Raw genomic sequence first — 26,575 nt, 5'->3', positions numbered from 1 at the left:
AGTAGACCTGCAGTTTTGTGTACCTACAACATTTTCAAGATTAGTGATTTAAATTTCAAGAGTATTTTCTCTGTCTCAGAAAAAAAGAATATTTTGTATTAGTTAGAATGCTACTTGTAAGGAATAGAGGATGTACTTACGCTGCCATCTATCGAGCATAATTTTCTACTATAACTCGCACAGGAAAAAATACTCGTGTTACATATTATGGTGTAAAATTTTGGGGATGCTTTCTTTACGTTTGAGGAGGATATTATCTCCAATCAAACACGTAGCCAAGAGGGAACCGGGGGGTGCGAACCCCCCCCCCCCTTGGAGACCAGAAATGTAGAAATTAAAGGAAGGATGAAACAAAATGAAATGAGAAAAAGAAGGATCACCGTTAAAAGCAAGAAGCTACAGGAAGCTTTTGGTTACTCTTTCTTATGAGATTTGTATTACTTGCAATACATGATGGCGAGGTGAGCGAGATATCCTGGAAAAGTCAGGGAATTTGAAATTTCTGGAAAAGTTACGGAATTCTCAAAATTTCTGCTACTAGTGAAGGAGATTTCAAGCTTCCGAAAGCATAGTGCTTTTGTGTAATATCATAGACATTTTTTAGCATGACTTTTCGTCATTGCATTCTTGCCATATCAAACATGTTATTTCAAAAAGAATTTCTGCTGCTTCTTTAACCTGTCATTTGGAACAGACAGTAGTTGACGGAAAAATAAAAATTTATGTGGAAAGAAAGTTGTGTTAACATTTGATTCAACAGAGAAAGGGACGCAGATATTGTAAAATATTTTACAAGATATTATTGAGTATGTACTTTTCATAATAGTGAATATGTACTTTTTATAATATTTGAGGTCATAATGAAAGGAAAATTGTTATATTTGAATGAACAGAGGAAGGACGTAAATATTGTAAAATCTTTTTCAATACGTTTTTTAAAAATGATTTTACTCGAGATTTATTCATAGTTTGTTATTAAAATACTTACCAACATATCCTCATTTTATTGTCCTAACAAACCAATATATGTTGATAGTAAAGTAGTTTAGATTGATCGAGCTCCTGGTCCTTCAGAATTTCATGTCACCCCCCTCCCCCCGAAATCCTGTCTAAACGAACCAATATATGTCCCAGTAAAATAATTTAGAATGATCGAGCCCCTGGTGTGATGACAACAATATTTCATGTCATGGACCCCCCCCCCCCTCCTTCACGAAATCCTGACTACGTGCCTGTCTCCAATCAATACTTATGAAAAGAAACATCTTCCCTCTAACAACTTACCGGTACTGGGTATGTATAAAGTGTTAACACATGTTATTCGGCTTGAGAGAAGTTCCAAATATTGACATAACAAATAGTGTAAAATTTCTGGGTATTTATGTCGATAGTAGGTTATCATGGGAACCACATATTCAGTATATAGCTAGTAAATTATCTAGAGTTGTCTACCTTTTGAAAAAACTGAAACATTATGTGTCGGATGGTTACGTAAGAACTGCATATTTTGCATTCTTTCAAAGTATTGTCTCATACGGTATACTCTTTTGGAGAAATGCTTCACGTATCAATGATATCCTATTAATACAGAAAAAAGTAATTAGAATTATGACAAATTCACATCAAACAGCGCATTGTAAACCTTTATTTAGAAATTTGAGAATATTAACTGTGATAAATTTGTATATATATATATATATATATATATATATATATATATATATATATATATACAGCTATTTTGTTCGTGAAAAACAGACTACGTGAATTACATTGCAGATACAACTTGCATTCGTACAATACAAGGTACAATAAACTCATAGATGTACCATATAGGAGACTCAATAAGTCGAAGTACAGCTATGATGTAATAGGCATAAAATTGTATAATGGGTTGCCAAGTGAATTATCTTCAAGTCCCATGAATGTGTTTAAGCATAAATTATACAATTGGCTAATAGAAAGACCGTTTTATTCATTAGATGAATACTTTACGCAAATTAAATGTGAAAGTTAACATATTGTAATTTTGATGTATATTTTGACGTTGTCTATTGCCATAATTGGTTCAAGGACAATAAAATAATAATAATAATAATAATAATAATAATAATAATTATTATTATTAGTGTCGCTATTAGTGTTTGAAGTGGAAGAAAAGCAGAGGCGGTATGTTTTACTATGATTTTGACTCAACATACCGGCTACTTAAATATTGTCTTGATCATTGAAAAACCAGAGACGGTATGTCCTCATTACTGAAAAACCAGAGGCGGTATGATATACCACCGCATACTGTCTCACTTCGACCACTGGCTTGCATGGGTCAAGTAACCAAAAAGATGGCACAACGTTTCCTTAAGGTCAGTCAAGTTGATAGGAGGACGTAAGCAATGTTTGGCGGTCAAAACAGTTTTCAACCAACGAATTTCACAAATTCAAATTCAATTCATTGTTTCAAATTCCGTTGAAATCAATCAATCAATCAATTGTATGACCAACTTTGATTTTTGATGGTTATTTCCAAGTAAAATGGATTTTGGAATCAGAAAGATAATGAATTTATCACTGAAAAACAAAACAAACTTAATATAAAATGTCCTAATCAAGGTTTATGTTTACATTCCGCGAGTTTAATCGCATGTACTTAGAAATCCATTACGAGATGGCATTTATTGTGGTATATCATCTGATTGCAGTAGTTTACAAAATATATCATACCTTATATACAAGAATCTTTACTTTTCAAAACACACACACACACACACACACACACACACACACACACACACAATATATATATATATATATATATATATATATATATATATATATATATATATATATATATATATATATATATATATATATATATATATATACACTACCCCCGAAAAGTTTCCGTACAAAGTAGGTTTATGTATACTTTACGTGTATTCGAGAAAAAGCAAAGACATATCAAAGGAATTTATTTTTATCTGGAACCTACAATATGCATTTGAGAGGAAAATACAGAAATTTAACAGAAATGGACCATTGTTTTGTCAAAACAACTTAAATCTTTGATTCATCAAAGTAGCCTCTACGTGCTGTGATAACAGCTTTACAGACTTTGGGCATTTGGCGTATTAGGTTTTGTACAGTTTCGGGCTTGATTGCTGTCCAGGCTTTGCGAAGACACTCAAATAAGTGTTTCTCGCTAGAGGGACGCATCTTTCGAACTGCCCTATCAAGCTCATCCCACAGTAGCTCAATTGGATTACAATCCGGTGATTGTGGGGGCCACACCATATTCTTGAGATCTCCCTGTTGCTATTTTGCTGACAAATACCCTCTACAAAGTCGGGGTGTGTGTTTTGGGTCATTGTCTTGCTGCATGTTGAACCCACGACCAATGAGCCTCTCTCCAGATGGCACTGTGTGTCTAATCAAAATCTGATGGTACTGTTCTTTCTGCATTGTACCCTGTATTTACAATAAATCCCCCACTTGATTGTTACCAAAGCAACCCCACACCATCACAGAAGCACCCCCGTGCTTTACCATTGGCAGAATACACGATGCAAGCAGTCTTTCGCCCTTGGAGCGACGCACAAAAACTTTGCGTCTATGACTGAAGAGTTCAAACTTTGATTCATCAGTAAATAAACACTTGTTCCACTGCTCTGGCCCCCAGCTTGCAAATTTCCTTGCCCATATCAATCTCTTGTTTTTGTTTTGAGGGCGCAAGAGCGGTTTCCTAGTTGCCACGCGATCGTTTAGTCCCGCATTTAGTCCCGCGTCCGGACAGTTTCATAGCTGATCGGCTTTTCGCGAGTTACGTTCACTTCAGCTTGTATTTGGGGCACTGTTTTCAACTTGTCACGTTTGCTTGTCACTATAATGTACTTGTCCTCCCTTGCAGTAGTAGCTCTAGGCCTTCCAGATCTTGCTCGAGAGCGATTTTCCCCTGTTTCAGCAAATCGTTTTAAGGTATCATGCACTGTAATATGGGGTATTTTCACATTTGCGGCTATTTCCCGTATTGTACAGCCTTTTTCTCGTAAAGTAACTATTTTTGCTCTCGATTAAATGCCCAATTCCATTTTCGTACGGGGCATTATGCTGACTAATAGGGAACACTTTACACCTCACTTCAACACACACATACAACAACTAGCGTGCAATAGACAACTCCCAACAGTGAGATCTGAGAGAGAAGTAGACAGGGCAGCGTGGGAGACACCTATGAGGCATTTATTGTGTGTTTGACCTTCAATGTGCAGTGTAATGGATGTTTTGTATCGTACGCGTACGTAATGCACCGTCACAATGGCGCGATATTTAAGTTTATTTTTCTTAATTCATCCACAACAGGCCAAGACCTTTCCTCCCGTCGGATTCTAAAGTGTTTCACCTTTCATTTGTGAGCAAATTATAATTCATTCTTATGTTACATTTTGAAAATTTCTTTCTTTCGCGTTTGTCCGGAAACTTTTCGGGGGTAGTGTATATATACAGACTGTCCCACAATTTGTGCGTAAACTTTAATTTCATAGTACTCAGCACTCGTAAAAGCTAGAACTGTGAAGTTTGCAGGCAATTTAGGAGATGATCAGAAGATTTGTTTGATAGCAAAACAAGATCACAAATATTATAGTCTGCGGAGTTACAGGGTCAAAGGTTAAAGTGCGATTTTTTCCTTATGGGATTTCAATGTTAAATAGTAGTCTCACATGCCATTTTTTTTTAAATATCCATCTCCGCTAGCAAAAATTCGTATATCGACATAAATTCTGATCCGAAACAATGTGATAACGAGAAATGTGGGCAATCGTGACCCGGTGACCTCTAGCAGGTCATTTATGACCCTTGAGGAAAAGGCTTCCTCTTCAACAGCTTACTGTACACAATTAATTAGTTGAAGATAATGTTAAAAAGACATATGTATAAAGGATCTACCGAAATTTTTTTTTTTTAGCAAAGCGAAGAGGTCAGCAATATTACATAGGTCAAAGGTCATGTAGTTAAAATGTCACATTTGATGTGTGTTAACAAGTAAGAAACTGTGACATTGGAAATAATGATTTGAGGTGCCATGGAGCACAGGCATAAAGATCCTTCCAAGCAGTGTGTATGGGCATAGGAAAACGGTCAACAATGTCATAAAAGGGCAAAGGTCACCCAGTTAAACTGTTATGTTTGATGTGTTAGCAAGTATGAAACTGTGACGTTTTACATAAGGATTTGAGCTTCCATAGAACACATGGAGAAAGGTCCTTCTAAGGAGTGCACATGGCCATAATGAAAAAGTCAATATTGCCATAAGATGAAGCAGCCTAATTTTATAATTCAGGTACTGCAGGCTAATGTATGTATCAGTTTCTGTGATGTTTAAAACAATGAATAGAACATAGTGAGAGTTCCACCTTTTGTTAATTACTTAGCTTTGCAAAACTGCAGTCGAAATGCTTTTTCTTTTCTTATTGAAACATATTAATAGCTATTTACTACAAAGAAATATTTAAAATATTGTCTTACCTGTACAACAAACACTGACATTCTTGTAGACTGTAAATATTTTTAGTAGTCCACAATATATTCCACGTGACCTCCGTGATGTGCTAAACATAAGTTCACTCTGTGTATAAGAGTCTTTGTGAAGATTTTTTCAAGAGTGTCTCGAGTTATCTGTTCAACGGCACGCTATATCGATTGTCGATGTTCTTCAAGTGTTGTTGAAGGAGTTTTATAAACTTGTTGCCTAAGAAAACCCCACAGAAAGAAGTTACATGGTGTTAGATCAGGACTTCTAGATGGCCACTCAACATCAGAACCCATACTTATTAAACGGTTTCCAAACAATCCTCTTAAAATTTGTAATGTTGCCCTAGTATGATATGCTGGAGCACCATCCTGTTGAAACCACATATCATTGTGTGGATCAAGATTTAGGCGGTCAAGTTCAGGGAAAAGAAATTCTCGATACATATTTTGGTATGTACGTTTATTAACGTTTACTTCGAAGAGGAACGGCCCTATTACACCAGTTGCTGTTAGTCCCATCCCCAGCATAATACCCCTTTGATCTGCACATCGTTCAATTCTTTCCGCCGGTGGACTGGGTCCCCAAAACCGTGCATGTGACGAAGACACCGTTCTATTGAAAAAGATAAGAAAAGAAAAGAAAAAAGAACTTAGCTTCATCTGACATTATAATTTCAAATAAAAAGATGGGATTTTCATTTAATTTGTCTATCAACCCATTACAAAATAAAATTCTGGCACCGAAATAATCATCTTGTAATTTGTGTATAATCTTCACTCTGTACGCCTTAACCTCAACGAACTTATTTTTAACGTTGAGTGCAACACTTCGGCGACGGATTGATTTTCTTGGTGAAGTAAGCCCAAAACGAATCACTTTGGGTTTAGTGTCCTCGGTAGAGATCCTTACCGATTGTCATGCCTTTCGTTGTCGCTGAAAAGGATGTTCCTTGCTAAAACAGTTATTCCGAAACTGTTTGTAAAGACGAAGAATTTGGGAATTGCTTATTTTCACACCCCACTGTGCAAACGCCTTTCTCCGTGTTTTTGTAACTGACTTCCTACTAAGAACGTAACACTCAAGTAAATCGCCATGTTGTTCCTTAGAGTATCCATTGTGACTTACACAATTATACACACACACACTTCGAAACACGTAGGCATATGAATATAAGGAAAGTAAGAAATACAACAGCTTTTTTATTTTCTTACACACTTACAAGACACACAAGATTCACTAACTCATTTAATTTTAAGCTCAAATCCACACTGTACTGCCATATTGTCTCTGTCCAACCAGATTATCATTCGTGTAACACCAAACCACCCTTGTGAGCGAAACAGACTGACTATTTGACATGAGCCCTAAACATAAACAGATCGTGTTTATATTTCAGTCACGAAAGGGTATAAATATACGATAAGAGTGCGTCCCTTCCTATATATGGAGAGGCAACTTATTTCCAGTGGAGTTATTTCTACTTTCTTCTAAATTTCCTGGGTAAGTATCAAGGCAATATTAAGGCTGCCATATTTATTTTTCATGAAAACAAATAAATCTTTGTTCTCCCCTCAAACTTCTCAACACAATGCATTGCTTGGAAACAGTTTATTTTCAATGCATTATCCTATTTGATATGGAAACAAAGAAATAACGAACGATCTGTAGTGCAATCTGTTCTCAGATTTTTTTTTTTAGAACTCCTGAGTGATTTGCATTAAGATGTGATATTTCCATTGGAATATGCTACAAAAATAATATGTTTTTTTTTTTTTTACAATCCACTAAACGAAAGGAAATCGTGCACCCACTATGCCCTAGAATGTCCTGCACACAATAGTGCGCATTCTATAATGACTTCCTAAAATTAAGTGTTTTTGTTATTTAAAAAGAAAAGATTTCCGAGAGTCCTAAAAAATGAGCCGAGAGCTTATTTCAAATATTATACGAATTCAATTTAACATTTCGCATAGTTTCATACCAGCAATACACGAAAAACCCTTTGTGATCTTTGATCACCTTATGAATATCCAAATTTTCATTTTTGGTTGAAACGAAACCTTCAATAATTATTTAACGCATGTTTTAAGTGGTATCTGTCCTTGGATTAATGTTGTACTATTCCCACAAAGGACACAAATGAACTGCTCAAGGTCACAGTTTCCCATTTTACAAATAAATATTCTTAGTTTTAAATACCATACGAACTAAATTAGTTTTCAAAGATTGCCGTTTCATACTTGCCAATATACGAACTATGAACTTCTTATTTCGTGGGGGGCACGGTGGCTCAGTGGTAGAGCGTTCACCTCCGTTGCTTGGGGTCCCAGGTTCGATCCCAGCTCACGCCCTGTGGACTTTGTGGTCGACAAACACCGTGTTCGTGGGTTTTCTCGGGGTTCCCCCGTTTCCTCCCACTTTCTTCATTCCACCATTTCATTCATTTCTCATCATCACCGTCTCCTTTAGCCTAACCGGCATAACCGCGGGACGTAAAACTTAAACATTTCATTTTGTTATTTCGTGACCTTTGACCTTTTATGATATTGTTGACCTTTAATTATGCATGTGTTCTATTGCCACCTTTGTACATGTATTCTATGGCAGGTAAAATCAATTTTCAAACGTCGCACTTTCACATTTGCTAACATATCAACTATGATCTTTTAACTGCGTGATCTTTGAACTTTTATGACATTGATGACCTTTTTCTATGCCCATACACACCCTTTGGAAGGACTTTTCTGCATGTGTTCTATGGGAGCTCAAATTATTCTTTCCAACTTCACAGTTTCATACTTGTTAACAGATCAATCATGAAATTTTAACTGTGTAACCTTTTATGACATTGTTGACCTTTTTCCTATGCCAATACACACCAATTCGAAGGACCTTTACGCGTGTGGTCTATGGTAGCTCAAATCATTTTTCAAACGTCTCAGTTTCATACTTGCTAATACATCAAAACATGAAATTTTAACTACGTGACCTTTGACCTCTGATGATATTGCTGACGTCTTCGCTTTGCTAAAGAGAATTTTCGGCAGAGCCTTTATACATATATATTTTTTTTTATCATCATCTTCAACCAATTAATTGTGTACAATAAGCTGTTGAAGAGGGAGCCTTTTCCTCAAGGGTCATAAATGACCTGCTAGAGGTCACTGGGTCACGATTGCCCACATTTCTCGTTATCACATTGTTTCGGATCAGAATTTATGTCGATATACGAATTTTTGCTAGCGGAGATGGATATTCCAAAAAAAAAAAAAATGGCATGTGAGACTACTATTTAACATTGAAATCCCATAAGAAAAAAATCGCATTTTGACCTTTGACCCTGTAACTCCGCAGACTATAACATCCGTGATCTCGTTTTACTATCAAACCAATCTTCTGACCTTCCTCTAAATTGCCTGCAAATTTCACAGTCCTAGCTTTTACGAGTGCTGAGAACTATGAAATTAAAGTTTACACACGAATTATGAGAACCGATATGAAAAGTATTTTGTCACAACTTTGTTTAGTACTTGAAAATCTATCGAAGGAGGTATCACTCACCTCATGTTTCCGTTTAAAATTTTAAAGTAGGCCCTGGGCCCTCATGAAGGGCGGCCCTGGGGGGCATCGCGACATCATCATTCGATTTGCCCTATGGTATTTCCTATTTGAGTTTTTGTTCAGTACATTTATGTTGAACCGTTTTCGAGATATTTCCGTGGAAAGATGAAAATGGGCCACCCTATATGTATATCTATCTATATATCTATGAAAAGTAAACATAGTTATCCTGTATCCGAAGTATCAATCCTTAACAACAGAAGTTGGTGTTATTTGCTTAAGTTCCGATGTAAAATAATTTGATAATGAAAAAATGTGTACAATTGTGAGCTTTGAGCTCTAGCAGGCCGTTTGTAACAGCATTTATTCCAGTAAGTTCCTGCAACGATCCAATTCAACTGAACAACTTTTAATTCTCAGTATACAGATAAGGAACCTACCCAAGATTATTTTAAGCTTACCAAATTAGTTATCTGTTTAAAGTGAGGTCAAATGTGACGAAGCTTATGATTTCTAAGTACAGTAGAGCGTCGATTATCCGAACGTCGGTCAATCGAACGACCGCTTAACCGAACTGTGTACTCGCTCGCACCTGTTACTCTCCCACCCTACCGTCCATCATCCCCCTCACTCCCAAACCAAGTTTCCCACAGTAGTCGCCGCACTGAGGCACCGCTGGCGGAACATTGCTTCTAATGGGGCCTTCATAAGGCGCTGCTGACCGGCCAAGCCGCCAGTCGCTGTGTTTCAACAATCAGCGCACTTCTGTCGGTTTGGCACTGGCTGTAGAAGTACAGTACAGTACAGTTCGATAATCCGAACAAACCAGTTTTCCGAACACCCATGTCCCCCAATTACTTCAGATAATCGACGCTCTACTGTAACTGCATGGTTTGTATATGTTATTATTTTGTTGTAGTGACTGGTGTAATTTGAAAGAGAAGATGGGAATTGAGAAAATCACCACAAAGTAATACATCGATATATTAGATGGACTACGTAAGTATTAAAACTTTTTTTTTTTAAAAAAAAGAAGGAAAAAGAGTACACTTACATTGCGTTTAATGAAATAGAAACAACTGACTGTGTGGTAGAAGTATGAGAACTGTTATTAAAGTTGATAATTATTCAACCATATTATTGAAAGTATATGCATAAATCCACACTGTATAATTGCAATGGACTAACAAAGGGGATGATACGATTAAACCTATCCTATCTTAATAGTGTGATATCAAAAATTGATTATGCTAATATGCAGTATATTCAATTTGTGATCGCCAATACTACGATTTTTCTTATAATTATTTCACAAACATTGTACAATCATGTTAGAAACAAAACTCACTTCACAGTAGCTTCTTTAATCCTACATAAGATTTCAACAAATTAGCCATGTGCTGAATTTTTCAATTTAGAGAAGGGAATCTTTAGTGGCATCATAAGTATCGTCAGCGTAAGTGTTTATCGAGTAAGAGCATTAAAAAAGAAATAGCTTTTTCAAGTTTTCTTTTTTACTTTATTAACCTGTTTATTCAAATTGTAATACACACGACTTCGTAGTGCGTGCTCACCTGGTTCTACTTTCAATTCACCACTAACATTTTCCGGTGTTGACCCATCATAATACAAGGCCATGGTAGTTCAGCGGTAGATCACTCGCTTCTGGTGCGCGGGGTCCCTGGTTGAATCCTACCTCACACCAAGTGGACTTTATAGTGGATAACCATATTTGCGTGAGTTCCTCGTGTTGTTCTTTTCCTTCCAATTTCTTCACTCCCTCGTTTTCATCATCATCATAGTCTCCTTTATCCTTCAAGGCTAGGGTGACCAACGGTCCCGTAAAAACAGGATTGTCCTGTTTTTTCACTACCATTCCCGGTGTCCCGAAAAATGTTCCCGGGACGCCAAAATATCCCGTATTTCGCATATTGGGTACAAAGAAACTTTCCAATCTGAAATTTCCTAATTTATATTATTATTTTCTAACCTATGTGATTATATTGGAATATGTCTAATTACTGAGCAACGTCATTACGACGTTTGCGATAGTGGATCTGGTGGCTGCACTGTTTTCCCTCCTAGCCCCCCCCCCCCAAGAATCCCACTACACAAACAACAGTGCTTGGAGCTTAAATCTTATGAAAAACAAACTATTTTTACTCTCTGTTTCGGGTGGTGGAAGACTGAGGCGCTGTCATCAGTATAGTACAGTGTTTCTGTGATTTAATTAAGATGTAACATACTGTCATTTACGAAAGATGAACAGAAGTATAGAACAATAAAAGTGACAGTAAAAAGAAAACTAGTTTTAGTGAAATAATGTTTAAAAGTGAGAAAAAGCAAATAAAGGAAGTTGGAAGATCGATGGTGACAGTAATTCGTTATAAATTCTGCCGGTGGCAGATTTTGTTGATTGACAGATATTGAATGTTTCATATATTTTTAGTAACGTTTTCAAAATTTCATCTTTTGTTAATTGCTGATAGTTACTTGTTATTTAATTGTTATTTAATTAATTCAACAACCTTTACAATAGGTTTTAAAACTAAAAGTGTAAATTTGGTCCTTTTTGTGAGAGATTCAGAGAGAGAGAGAGAGAGAGAGAGAGAGAGAGAACAGAGAGGCAAAAATATATATTTATTGGAGCAACCTATCCAAAAGTAAAGAGTTGTCCCGTTTTTTCTAGTTGACGATTTGGTCACCCTATTCAAGACATAATCGTGAATAGTAAAAGTGAAAGATTTTTCTTTCCATCATCAAGAAACAATTGGGGAACTACGTGAATTAAGAACAAGCGAACTCAAGTATAGAAAGTTACAAATAATGATATCTGAAAGCTGATGCCCACTAGGATGGGCAGGAGCGAATTTGAGCGAGTTTTCTTTGAATCTCGACTCAACTCGTAAGAGAAATCCTTTAGCTCGACTCGAGAACTCTGTTGGAAATATTTCCTCCAACTCGACTCGTAGCTCAACTCGAATTCGCGTCGAGTTTCGAATCAAGTAGAGTCGAGCCGAGCCAAATCGAGCTGAATCCTGTATATAGTTTCAAATACTCTCTTCAATTATCCTGCATAGACAATATAATTATTATCAACGTTACTACTTCTACTACAACTTATTAATATTATAAGAACACTGTGTATAAACACAAAAGATAGACGGTTTGTATCCAGATACTAAAAACTAGTTGACTGCCGACCTCAGTAGTCGTGAAGTATAGGGAGCTCCTTTGTAACTAAGCGGTTAGCGTACGCACCTTTGGCTTGGAAGACCCGGGATCAATTCCCGGCGGGAACTTCGGATTCCACATTACCAGTTGCTTCCGTCTCATATAGCGTCGCTGCTGAAAGGGAAGTAAAAATCAAATCAAGTAAAATCAAATCGTGAAGTCTAGGAGGCAAGGATGTCGTTCGTCAGATTTTGAGTTTGAGTTCAGGAACAGCAAGTATTCGGGCTCGAGCCAAAATTTGTAAAAAGTTATAAAGCGCCGGCCAAACATGTTCAAAACTGCTCGGCCCGTGTCAACAGCTCGAGCGGCTCGACTCACAGCTCATTCACTATGGAGCCGAACCGAGAAGTAGGGATGCGCACGAATCGAAACGTGTCTCAAATCTTGACTCGAATTCGAGACGAAACAGATTTTGTAAAATTCGAGACGAGTTAAGGCAAACGCCTTTCTCGACTCGGATTTTCCAGTCAAGTCGTCGGGACTGCTCGTAAAAATCTCGACTCGACTCGAATGTCTCTAGAATCAAAATTATTTCAAAGAAACAGCTATTTGACCTAAAACCAATAAAAGCATTCACTACTTTGAAAAGGTACAGAATGCGTAAACCTAATAGTTAACCTTTTGCCAACAGTTTTAATTTTCATCCCATTTCAGTTAATTAAAACTAATAATTGTATGTCGTGATATTTGATAGTACTTGAAATATAACAACAATACTTAAGTATATATTCAGATATCTAGTTTGTATAAAACTATTGCGGTAAGGTTCATAAATTGTCTGAATGAGCAATTGGCAGTCTATAGTAATTTAATATAATTATAACCATTGTCTTTTTGTTCCCATGAATGGAATAGGCCTGCAAAATAACTTTTGAACTATTCACTTCAACTGATCTGTTGTAGCATATTGTGAGGTATGGAAAATCTATAATGTATCATTTGTTGTATATCACATACAGTAGAGCGTCGATTATCCGAACGTCGGTCAACCAAACGACCGCTTAACCGAACTGTGTACTCGCTCGCACTTGTTACTCTCCCACCCTACCGTCCATCATCCCCCTCACTCCCAAACCAAGTTTCCCACAGTAGTCGCCGCATTGAGCCACCGCTGGCGGAACATTGCTTCTAATGGGGCCTTCATAAGGCGCTGCTGACCGGCCAAGCCGCCAGTCGCTGTGTTTCAACAATCAGCACACTTCTGTCGGTTTGGCACTGGCTGTAGAAGTACAGTACAGTACAGTTCGATTATCCGAACAAACCAGTTTTCCGAACACCCATGTACCCCAATTACTTCGGATAATCGACGCTCTACTGTATTATGATATGGATATAAGACTATTTTACATAGTACAGGGTGCGGCACGTAAAACCGGCCCGTCGTAATATTCTGGTATATTGTGTTTTTGGCAACACTTAAATACTCTACCTTCCTACCAAGAGATGGCGTGTCGAGGTCGGGTCGACTTACGTGACCTGCAGCAGTCACGTGCAGCCGCAGCCAGTGAAACTTGTCGAAACCAGTTGAGAAAAAGGCCTCGTTGTGTTAAGTCGGGTGAGTGTCAGTGTGTGATAATGCCGTATTCGATACCCGAGCGTGTTGCCATTGTTGAAGGGTTCATTCTCACTGGATCTTTTGTGAAAACAAAGAATTTGTTTCGGGAGAAATTTCCAGGACGTTCTGTGCCAGCAAAAAGCACCATTCAGGAATTGATTGAAAAATGGCGGCGTACAGGATCGGTTCAAAATGCTCCCAGGAACAGACGACCATCTGTCTGCACACCTGAATTAAAGATGCAGGTGGAGGAGATATGACAAGAAGTCCTCGAAAGTCAACCAGGAGATTGAGTCAACAGGTTCATGCGAGTGAGAGAAGTTGCAGACGTGTTTTAAGGGGACTGAAGTTAAAACCGTACCGGATAAGTGTTGTGCAAGAACTGAAGGAGCCTGACTTGCAGAAGAGGGCGCATTTCTGTTCATGGCTGTTAAGCAATGTTGCCAGTGGTTTCTTGGATCCACTAATGCTCATCATGAGTGACGAGGCGTGGTTCCACCTGTCTGGGTACGTAAATTCGCAAAACAACCGGTATTGGTCGACAGAAAATCCACACGCAATCCACCAGGTACCCTTACATGATGAGAAGATTGGTGTTTGGTGTGCCATTTCCGCCACACGCGTTATTGGGCCCATATTCTTTGAGACGACAGTGAACAGTGACGTGTATATGGGAATCCTGAAGGAGTTTTATACACACTTGACCGAAGAGGAACGTCAGTTATGTTACTTTCAGCAGGACGGTGCAACATGCCACACATCAGCTGCATCATTGTCCCTTGTGCATGAGATGTTTACACCAGAGAGAACAATCAGCAAAGGCTTGTGGCCTCCTCGATCACCAGACTTGTTCACGTGTGACTTTTACTTATGGGGACTGTTAAAGGGAAGAGTATACGAAACAAATCCACTCACAATTGAAGAACTCAAGACCAGGATCCAGGATGTCACCAATAGCATTACAACACAAGAACTGACAAGGGTATATATGAATCTCCTCAATCGTGCTCACATATGTGTTGAAGTGGGCGAAGGACACTTTCAGCACCTGCTGTGAAGGTGAGTAGTGATATTCAATACATTACATTTCATTTATGTGTTGTAGTTAATCATATTCAATACATTACATTTCATTTTATGTGTTCACTTTACGGGCCGGTTTTACGCCAAGTGGCCTGACTCCAAGAAATAAATAAAATAAAAATATAAAAATTAATTTTTACTTTCACTTCCATAAATAGATATTAAAAAAATGAAAAAGAAAATATAAACAGCAAGTTATAAAACCATAAGTTACATTGTTATGATTTTGGTTGCCAACATAACAAATATGGATTGTTTATGAGATATTGAACTTTCACTCCTGGAAAAATTTCAATTTTTGAGTTAGATTATTTTCTCATGAATTGCGAGGCACCATCAACTATTGGCATGTTAGTATGTGTTTAGTATCATTTCGGGAGGAGAGCAAAACTGTATTTCCTTGTATTTTCGTTTCTTTTAACTGTAGTGCGTAGGGTAACCGGTACAATCCCTGCTAAAGTGAGTTGATGGTGGACAACATCGTGTCCGTGGGTTCTCTCGGGGTGCTTCCGTTTCCTTTCACTTTCTCATTCAGCCAATTCTTCCATCATCATTAATTTGCTTTAATCATCATCAACGTTAAACTGAAATATTTCATTTCTTCCTTCATTGTCATTCATTTTTATTAATCATCCATTTTCTTTAGCCTTGAGAGTGTAACTGTGGGCGATAAATTGAAGATTCCATTTATTTATTTATTTTTACTATTTTTGATATGAAGGAACGTGGATTACCAAAACAACTTTATATACGAGGTGTGTTAAAGTATGGAACCTTTGGATTGCAGAAATACATTTATTGATTTAGAAGTCCGAAATACTAATCTCCTTCAAAGTAGTCTTCTTGGAAATGCATACACTTCTTCCAGCACTATCCCCAATGTTGGAAACACTTCTGGAATGCAGTTTTTGGAATGGTGATCAACCGTGCCTTCGCATTCCACCTGATGTCTTCTCTTTATTCAAATTGGGTCCCTTTTAGTGTCATATTTAGTTTGAGAAATAACTAAAAGTCACAAGGAGCCATGTCGGGTGAGTACGGAGCCTGACGACCCAGGAATGTTGTTTTTGGCGATGAAAGACTTAATCAAATTTTGCGGACGCTCTCCTCATACCTAAATTATTGTTCAAAATTGAATGTACTAATCCAATTGAATATTTCCTGCTTGGGTATAGCCAAGCTTTTTACAAAATTTGATGCAATATCACCGGTCAAGTTTTTCTGTTATTTTACAAAATATTGAAATCCTACCACTGCTCATTACACGTCATCACTCGTTGGCCGACTGCCAGCGACTGACAGGTTCTGGAAGCGGGGAAAAAAAATTAACGACTGCACATAAGTGTCGCCTCTACATCAACACTGAAGAAAATCTCCCGCGGTTCATTGGTTTACGCGGGAAGAATATGATTCGATCGTTTTTTGAACACGCCTCGTATATTTACCCTGTCTGTCCGGAGCACAAAAAGATCTCAAATTACTTAACGAATCACCAGCAAATTTGGTGAGAGTGTAGAGAGTCATCTGTTGGAAATTTAGAAACCGATTCCTTGATTTAGATTATATTCAAACAGAAAGTAGTAGAAATCAACCACTTCTAACTGTTCTCTGCAAACAATTAATCATGCCGAGAATACATTTTAACTCTCTATTAAAACCGGAAGTGATAGAATTCTACCACAACCTCTGGTTTTAATATTAACTGAGGAGAGTTCATGCCATACAAAGAAAACTCCTAAATACAGGGTTAAGAGAGAAAATATCATCTCAGATCTCTAAACAATTCCACAAAAATTTGCGTGTACCTACATCTTATCGTTATTCCTTTATGTAGAACATTAGTAAAACCGGAAGTTGTAGTGGCGTTTTATCACTTCTGTTGTTAGTAAAGACTTATGAATAGAGATTAAATGTGTTCTTGGAATACTTAATTGATCCCCAAAATCATTTCTCACTATTACCGTTTCTGTTCTCTAAAGAAATCGTTAATTTTAAAACCGGAAATGGTTGATTTCTAAGACTTCCGGTCTGAAACTAGTTCGAGTCCTATCTCTTGACCCTCTACATTCTGGTCAAAATTAATTGTTATCAATTAAGTAGTTCTGGAGATATTTTTCTCTCTCGGATGGATAAAAATGAAATGAGAAATCTTTCAGTTTAACGTCCCACGCATTTGCCCTTTAGGCTAAAGGAGACGATGATTGAGGCAAGTAATGATGATGGAAGAATTAGTAGAATAAGAAAGTGGGAGGAAGCAGGAGTACCATGAGAAGACCCCATGGACAAGGGCGCCGATTTCTCTGTAAATTTGGGGGGGGGGGGCGGCACTCAGACGCAGAAGGTATATATATATGTGTATATGTTAAGACAAATTGCATTCAAATTATGCCAAATATTGTATATTCATAAATACACTAGGGGGCCCCACAAGAGCTTTGGGGGGACAGGGCCCCCACCCCCAGGATCACGGACACGATGTTGTCCACCTCAAACTTACTTGCCGAGGATTGAAACGGGGACCCCAGGCACAAGAAGTAAGCGCTCTGCCACTGTGCATCCCGGATGTGCAGAGTAAAGTAAAGCATTGTTCCTCAAGCAAACTCCTTAGAAGTTATATTTAATATTTTGCATTTAGCCCATGAGTTCCAGTTTCGCTGTTTCCCGTCCTTATTCCAAAACGAGGTTATGAAGGACGGGATCTATTATTGACCCGATGCAGTCAGGTGTAAAGAACGTAATTCAGAATAAATTCTTACAGCAGCCACCCTCCACGTTCACCAGGCTTGGTTTTACAATTATGAGGTTCTTCGTTGTGAGAAACAGAGATGGTGTGGGTCAATGAAAGCTTGAGACATGACCTACTGACCCACTACCTACCGTGGCCCATCCCTACCCACGATCGAACATGACCCAACACTCATCCTCACCCACTCTGACTTTTTAGTGGAAAAAAGGATGACATTTGAAATTCTCAAATCAAGGTAAAATAGGCCGACGAAAAAAAAAGGTGTAAATTCGACTGTGTCTAGGAAACCTAATAGTAAGTCATATTGCTATTATCATCGTACAATTACAAATATCAATATCCAAAAGTGCTTAAAATTCTTTTTCCACTTACGCGTGTTAGACATGTTCATGATTAAAATGGAGGCCCTGAAAGTAAAACGTAGGCAAATTCACTGGTGTACAGAAGGTACTGTCTACAACACGCTGAGCACAGAGGGTGAGTAGGTCTTGTCCAATTAGCCTACTGACCCACTCACAACTCTTGATCCACGACGCATTGACCCTCTTCATCTCCAGTGACAAAGTAAGTGTATGATAAATGCAAGCGAAATGTGATGAGTTTTGTTTGTTTGTTTGTTTGTTTATGGATATTGGGTTCAACATGTCCCTATTTAAAACCGGAGCTTTACGACACTGGAGTTAGGACTGCTCGGCTGTCATAAACTTCTACCTGAATGATGCAGGAAAGACAGGAATGATGTGGCTACAAGCGCTTCTAAGGTAATACAGTGGCGGGTCTTAAGGGAAGCCACATCAGTCATACTTTAAATATTATCGCTAGAAATTAACAAAAATATCCAATGTACTTATTTTTGTATAGTGCTTAGAGAAGCTTTCTTCCTTCAGCCTGTAGCTCTAAAACTTAAACCTTTGCCGATGTGACTTCCCGCAAAAGCCGCTACTAAACGTGATTACTATAGTTGAATACCTCATATAACATGTTGGATTACTACCACCTATCATCACCATTGAATATCACTAATTTTCGGATAAACCCGTGAATTAACGCTTTGACCACGAGAAATCCTGCTTTTTACTGAAACGGTTTGTAAAGAAAACGAAAAAAAAAAGTTAATAAAACTGACTGGCAAGGTATTGGTCCACAGAACGTTCTCATTCCTTCAGAAAAAAATCACTACATAAATGAGTTTTAGTGCGAGGTCGGTCTGAGACTATGAGAGTTTGTGGTGAACAACCAGTTATGGAGGCCAAGGCTATTACCCCTTGAATTTGAGAAATATTGGGGAGGGGGTTCACGCGAACAGGCGGTTCTACCAAATAGAAAATATATTCTTAAAAAAAGTAGATGTGAAACATTTTTCCTGAAGGAATGATTTTGTGAACATAAGTGATTATTGTCAGTGCACAGAATATTGAAATGAATTTTGAATGAAAGTACTTTGTGTGCGTATGTGTAAGTGTGCTCTTCCATTATCCTCATTTATACAGATACACCCAGTCGCTGACGCGCCTGTTCTCTACGGACACACTTCGTCAGTACCGCTCCGGCCATCCTGCTGCGCTTCTTGCTCTCACTCGGCTAGATAGCATTCGTGCTTTTAGTGGCCACCGAACACAAATTGGCTCGTGTTTAATGCACTATAGTTCTTACGCCATACGTCCACACTGTCTTTATACTTAGCGGTGATGATGTCATTCTGCAAGTAGTAATGGAGTTCCTAATTTAGTGCATGCTCTGCTAAAAGAAACACGAAGCTCTAACCCAGCGTTTCCCAACCGGTGTGCCGCGGCACACTGGTGTGCCGTGAATGGGCCGCTGGTGTGCCGCGAGAAAATCGAAACAAATTATTAATTCTATAGGAATCAAATTTCAAGACAAAGGAAAAATGTATATTTGTATTTCACATTACTATGAACCTCTGCTATGAATCTAATAGTTTAGGTTACATACCGGTACCGTTTTACTTTTCTGTACATTTTTAATGTTGAAAAAAGTATTTGTTATCATTGTTACGACTATTATTGCTGCAGACTATTTCGTAACTTGAAAGTTTAAAATATCATTCAATCCTTTCGACAAAGCAAACATGCTTACAAATTACCTACATTTGTGTTTTAAAACTAAAAGAGACTTGTTTGTTCGTTCGTTATTTAGTGATCTTTCTTCTTAGTGAAGGGTTGGATAGTTTTCGAAAAAGAAAGCTTAGTTTTAGAAACCTGAGCCCAATATTTCATTGGAATTGTTTTCTATTTTTGAATTAGAATGAAAAATAAGCATAATGATTTACCACGGGGAAAAACTAGTGATCGAGTTTTCTCCTCTGTGAGAAGGAGATAAGTAATCACAGAAAAAAATACCACGGTATTCTATATTTACAAATAATAATATCTATGAGTGTGCCGCGAGAATTCAAGTTACACCCGTAGTGTGCCGCAAGGTGAAAAAGATTGGGAAACGCTGCTCTAACCTAACCTGAAAATGTAAGAAATGTGTCAAAATTTGGTTGAACTGTCTGCTCGAGTAATGCAGTTTTTCAAAAATAAATTGTGTAGTGATATAGTAGTAAAAGAATTACCCTCTTAAGTTGGTCAATAATCTTGTCTCCGTTCCCGTTCTTTAGCAAAATTTGAAATTATGCTACTGTGGATAAATGTCGTTGGTCGGTTGATTTGGAGCTTAACTTGCCTTTTAACACTGAAGTTATGAGACATGGAGCTGCAGTTTAACATGAGATCGGAAACACACGACGTACCACTGAGAGTTGAGTTGATTTAGAATTTAACGTCCCTTTCAGCAGCTAGGCTATATGAGACGGGACCTACTGATTAACGTGGAATCCAAAAAAAACAGAGCTCCCTCCGAGAATCGAACACGGCAGGCGCGTACGCTAACCGCTTAGTCAAGAAAGAGCTCCATCTACCACTGAGAATCGAATTTAGGTGACAATTCGCGTTTCTTTCTCCCACACTATCATTCCATCAATTAGCCGTATTTAATGACAATGCACTATCATTGATCACCCTTTTAGCCTACAGGGGAAAATCGTGGAAACGAAAAATTGTAAAATTCATATTGTCTTTCTAAATTTTAAAATTTTGAGAAACAATTAGATTGGGCTAGGGCAGCGTTTCCCAACCTTTTTCAACTTGCGGCACACTTCAGGGTAACTTGAATTCTCGCGGCACACATATTATTATTATTATTATTATTATTATTATTATTATTATTATTATTATTATTATTATTATTATTATTATTTAACGTGGGTTCCTATCACCACGGCATGGCGCGTCCTCAGGTTGCGGATCGAGGAGAAGGCCTCTAGATATAGAGGTTAGCTGCGAATATACTGAATAAGCAGTCGCGGACAGCCGACTAGGAGTGGTCCTCCAGCTTGGGGGTTTGGGTAGGGCTAACAACCTCATCCTGTAAAAAAAAGCACTTGTTCAGAAATATTCACAAAAGCCTCGGACAAGGACTGATAACTTGGCACGACCTCAGCAAAAGAAAATGGACATGAGATTTGGAACATGGAATATTAGGAGTCTTTATAGGGTAGGCGCGTTAAAATCCGTAACGAGGGAGTTAGAGAAATACAGGATGGACGTAGTAGGAGTTCAGGAAGTTAGGTGGGAAGGAAATGGATCTGAGAATTCCGGAAATTTTACGTTCTTTTACGGGGAAGGAAATAAAAATCACCAGTTAGGAACAGGGTTTTTCGTTCATAAACGTATATTACCAGCAATTAAACGGGTTGAATTTGTTACTGACAGACTTTCTTTTATTACTCTTAAGGGACGGTGGTGTGATATTATTGTTTTAAATGTACATGCCCCAACAGAAGATAAGGATGACGATATAAAAGACAGTTTTTACGAAGAAATGGAACGGATATTTGACCAACTCCCGCGATACCATATGAAAATTCTATTAGGGGATTTCAATGCGAAGGTAGGACGAGAGGATATTTTCAAACCGATTATAGGGAACGAAAGTCTGCATAAGGAAAGTAATGACAACGGTGTTAGACTCGTGAACTTTGCAACATCCAAAAACCTAATCGTGAAGAGTACAAAATTCCCACATCGCGACGTTCATAAATACACTTGGACATCACCAGACGGGAAAACACATAATCAAATTGATCACGTTTTAGTAGATAGAAGAAGGCAATCTAGCATAATTGATGTCCGGTCATTTAGAGGGGCTGATTGTGACACTGACCACTACCTGGTAGCAGCGATAATACGAGAGAGGTTATCGTTGAATAAAGGTAATATTCATTGTCCGAAAACGGAGAGATTCAATTTAAAGAAATTAGAAGAGAGCCAGGTAAGAGAGGAATATCAGATTGAAGTTTCGAATAGATTTTCGGCTTTAGAAGATTCGGAGTGCACTAGTGTTGAGGATAACTGGATTGAAATTAGAGATAGCATTAAAATTTCAGCAAAAGAAAAATTGGGACACGCGGAAATACGTAGGAACAAACCATGGTTCGACCAGGAATGCATAAAACTAGCAGAGAAGAGAAAACAGGCAAAATTACGCTGGCTACAAAATCCGAATGAAATGACTACACAAAATTTCGCAGATATCAGGCGGGAAACTTCCAAAACTTTTAGAACAAAGAAACGCGATTTTCTGAAAGCTAAAATGAAGGAACTTGAAGATAATAGTAAAAATAAAAACATACGGGACATGTATAAGGGAATCAACGAATTTAAGAAAGGCTATCAACCTCGTGCTTATATATTAAAGAAATCTGACGGTACAGTTCTCACTGACACGGATAGCATCTTAAATAGATGGAAAGATTTCTTTGACGATTTGCTTAACACGCAACCAAAAACTAGTGTTCGTGGAGAAAAGGAGATACACACCGCAGAACCGTATATTCCAGAACCCAACCGAATAGAAGTAGAAACCGCTATAAAGAAATTAAAGAAACACAAATCTCCGGGTGTAGATGAAATTCCGGCTGAGTTAATTTTAGCTGGAGGCGAAAAATTGTGGAACAAGATACACAAACTCATTCTCCTTATCTGGAACAAGGAAGAATTGCCACAAGAGTGGAAAGAATCAATCATTGTTCCAATCCACAAGAAGGGCGACAAAACTGACTGTAATAATTATCGAGGCATTTCTCTTCTGTCAACATCCTATAAAATCCTTTCAAATATTCTGTTAGCAAGACTGACCCCATATGCAGATGAAATTATTGGAGATTATCAGTGCGGATTTAGACGAAATCGATCAACTATCGACCAAATATTTACCATTCGCCAAATACTCGAAAAAAAGTGGGAATACAATACCCCGGTACATCAACTATTTATTGATTTTAGAAAGGCGTACGACTCGGTTAGGAGAGAAACATTATACAACGTTCTTGCAGAACTTGGAATACCGAGAAAGCTAATTAGATTAATTAAGATATGTTTAAATGAATCCCAAAGTAAAGTCCGGGTAGGAAAATTTTTGTCCACGAGCTTTCACGTCGAAAATGGCCTGAAACAAGGAGATGCGTTGTCGCCATTATTATTTAACTTCGTTTTGGAATACGCTATAAGGAAAATCAAAGATAGCAACCAGGGCTTACAGTTGAACGGTATTCACCAGGTTATGGCATATGCTGATGATGTAAATTTAATAGGAGATGATAGGAGAACAATAGAAAGAAATGCAGAGATCTTATTAAACGCTTGCAGGGACATGGGTTTAGAAGTAAATGCAGAGAAAACTAAATACATGGAAGTGCGTCGGGACCGGAATACAGCAAATTATGGATGCGTTAAAATACTAAATAATACTTTTGATAAAGTGGATACTTTCAAATATCTAGGATCAATATTAACAGAGGAAAATCATATTCACGGAGAAATTAAATGTCGACTAAAAGCAGGGAATTCGTGTTACTATTCGGTTCAAAATCTCTTGTCGTCGCGAATTCTGTCGAGGAATTTGAAACTTAGAATATACAAAACGATAATCATGCCTGTTGTTCTGTATGGCTGCGAAACATGGTCACTTACTCTGAGGGAAGAACATAGACTGAAAGTATTTGAGAACAAGATCCTGAGACGAATATTCGGACCCAAGAGGAACGGGAATGGGGAATGGCGGAAACTTCATAACGAGGAACTACATAATTTATATGGTTTACCCAACCTTGTTAGGGTCGTCAAGTCTAGGAGGCTTAGATGGGCGGGTCATGTAGCTAGAATGGAAGAAAGTAGAGACGCTTTCAAAGTTTTGATTGGAAGACCAATCGGAAAACGACCATTAGGAAGACCTAGGCGCAGATGGGAGGACAATATTAAGATGGATCTCGCAGAGATTGGAATACAGAGTAGAAACTGGATGCAGTTAGCTAAGGATAGAAGTCAGTGGAGAGCTTTTGTGAATGCGGCATTGAACCTTCGGGTTCCATAGGCCATAGAGTTAGTTAGTTAGTTAGTTAGTTATTATTATTATTATTATTTGAAAATATAAAATACTGTAGTATTTTTTTACTGATTACTGACATCCTTCTCACAGAGAAGAAAGCTAGACCACTATTTTTCCCCGTGGTAAATCATTATGCTTTTCATTTTAATTTAAAAATAGAAAACAATTACAATCAGATATAGGGCTCAAGTTGTTAAAAATACACTTTTTTTCTCGAAAACTGTATCCAACCTTTCATTAAGGAGGAGGATCACTAAATAACGAACGAACAAACGAACCTCTTTTACTTTTAAAACGCAAATATATGTAATTCGTATGCATGTTTACTTTGCCGGAAGGATTAAATAATATTTTAAAATTTCAAGTTACGAAATAGTCTGCAACAATAAAGAAGCAATAATGGTCATAACAATGATAACAAATACTTTTTTTTCAAAATTAGAAATGTACAGAAAAATGTTCTACAGAAAAGTAACACAGTATGAAACTTTAAATTTTAGATTCATAGTAGTAATTTGAAATACAAATATACCTTTTTCTGTATGTCTTGCAATTTGATTGCTATAGAATTAATAATTTTGTTCCGATTTCCTCGCGGCACACCAGCGACCCATTCGCGGCACACCACTGTGCCGCGGCACACCGGTTGGGAAACGCTGGGCTAGGGTGAGCATATTCTGAAATGTCAAATACACTTCAATCTAACAAACTCGGTATTAAAAAAAAAATAATTTTCCGCACAAGAATGCTAACATTTGTGTTTTACTTTGAAGTTTGCTTTTAGAAATGAAATTGAAATTAAATATTTTAATTTAACGTCTTACGTTCATGTCCCTTAGGCTAAGTGAGACGGATGATTAAGGAAAGTGAATGGATGATAAGGGAATAATTGGTACGTAGAATGAGAAAACGGGAGCACCCCAAGAAAACCCACGAACCCGATGTTGTTCACCACAAACATTGCTAGCCAGGGATCGAACCAGGGACCCCCATGTAGCAAATGTAAATGCTCAACCACTGATCCACTGTGACCCCCATATTTGCTTTTAGATCATTATGAAAAATATATTGATATGTATTAAAACTTATTAGCCTAAAACTTCCATCCGCAAGAGTAGCCTATTTACACAGAATCATGTTAATTTTTCCTATTCATGCCTTTTAGATCTTATATAAATAAACAATTCCTTTTTTTGAATACAAGTAGTAAAACATATATTTACTTGCCAAATGTCTAAAATTGAAATTACAATAGGCCTACAGCTGTGAGTTTAGAAAAATGCTGTGGATAAATTAAGGAGTTTTAGAAAATGTATACGGATGGAATTTTTACTCTAAAATTATTGATATGTTCGCATAAATGCTGAGGTAATTATTAAATAGTTTAGCAAGAAATATACAGAAAAGTAAAGAAATAAAATTGACATCGTAACCGAAGTCATTCTTCTTGACGTAAACTTCCCCTGCATTTTACTATCCGAAGATATTCGCAACTAACATAAAAACAGTTCTTGTGGCTATATGACGCCGAGCTACAAGTTAATTATGCAATTAAAAAAATCAGCTATATACTGCTTTACTCTCGCCAATAAAGCTTTACATTATATAACTATCACATACTAAATACGTACCTCAAATATGGTTCTTAATTAAACTACCAGTAAAGACTCCGATGGGCGAACACAGAGTACCAAAGCGAGTCTACTGTTCTGGTCGTACTCGTACTGAAACAAGAAAATAACGGAAAAGCAACAGTTTCAAATGTTTCCGATGTTTCATTGATTTCGACGTGTTTCCACACAAAACAAAAGAATGAATACTAAGAATTTGACTTATCTTTTCCTTTCTGCCATCAAAATTAAAGGAGAGAAAGGATAGAGAGATGAATGATATCACATTTACAGTGGTGCCCACCCCCCCTCATGTTCATGACGCACCCATCCTCAATTGTCTATCCGTAGGTGTTCTTCCATGAAAAAAAAAACTTTTCGATTAATTTTTACACCCTCTCAAACATATTTATATAGATTTTTAACCCCCCCAAATATTTCAATGACGCAGTTTGCGTCATAGCCCCCCCTTGTGGGCACCCCTGCATTTACAAGCTTATACCATGTTTATTCATGCTTAATATTTCTTTATATATTTATTTCGATTCCTAGCGGGAGATCATGTGGTTCGGATTGCACGTTAATCAGTAGGTCCCATCTCATATAGTCTCGCTGCTGAAAGGGACTTTAAACTCAAAATCAACTCAACTTCTATTTTCAGTGCTGAAATTATATAAAGCAGGACCTATTGTACAAAGTGGCAATGGCGGAACTAACCCGGGGAGCCAAGACCTCCCCAGTTTCTTAGTGATAAAAATGATATAAGGTATTATTTATATATTTTTGAAAGCTTTAGTCAACTCATGATA

General features: G+C 37.6%; 1 long non-coding RNA gene across 1 annotated transcript in view; it reads right to left on the bottom strand.

The window, feature by feature from the left end:
• The window catches only part of LOC145690722 (uncharacterized), a 65,639-nt gene extending 39,577 nt beyond the window's left edge, over positions 1–26,062 (bottom strand). Inside the window, exon 1 of the long non-coding RNA XR_014132265.1 lies at positions 25,788–26,062. This is a non-coding gene — a long non-coding RNA (uncharacterized LOC145690722). The remainder of the gene's footprint in view (positions 1–25,787) is intronic.
• Positions 26,063–26,575: the final 513 nt, after the last annotated feature.

This window comes from Thermobia domestica, chromosome 7 (genome assembly GCF_964235325.1).
Source record: "Thermobia domestica chromosome 7, izTheDome1.hap1.1, whole genome shotgun sequence".
Lineage (NCBI taxonomy): Eukaryota > Metazoa > Arthropoda > Insecta > Zygentoma > Lepismatidae > Thermobia > Thermobia domestica.
Note: the sequence above shows the minus strand (reverse complement) of the source record. Positions and strands in the feature narration are given on the sequence as shown.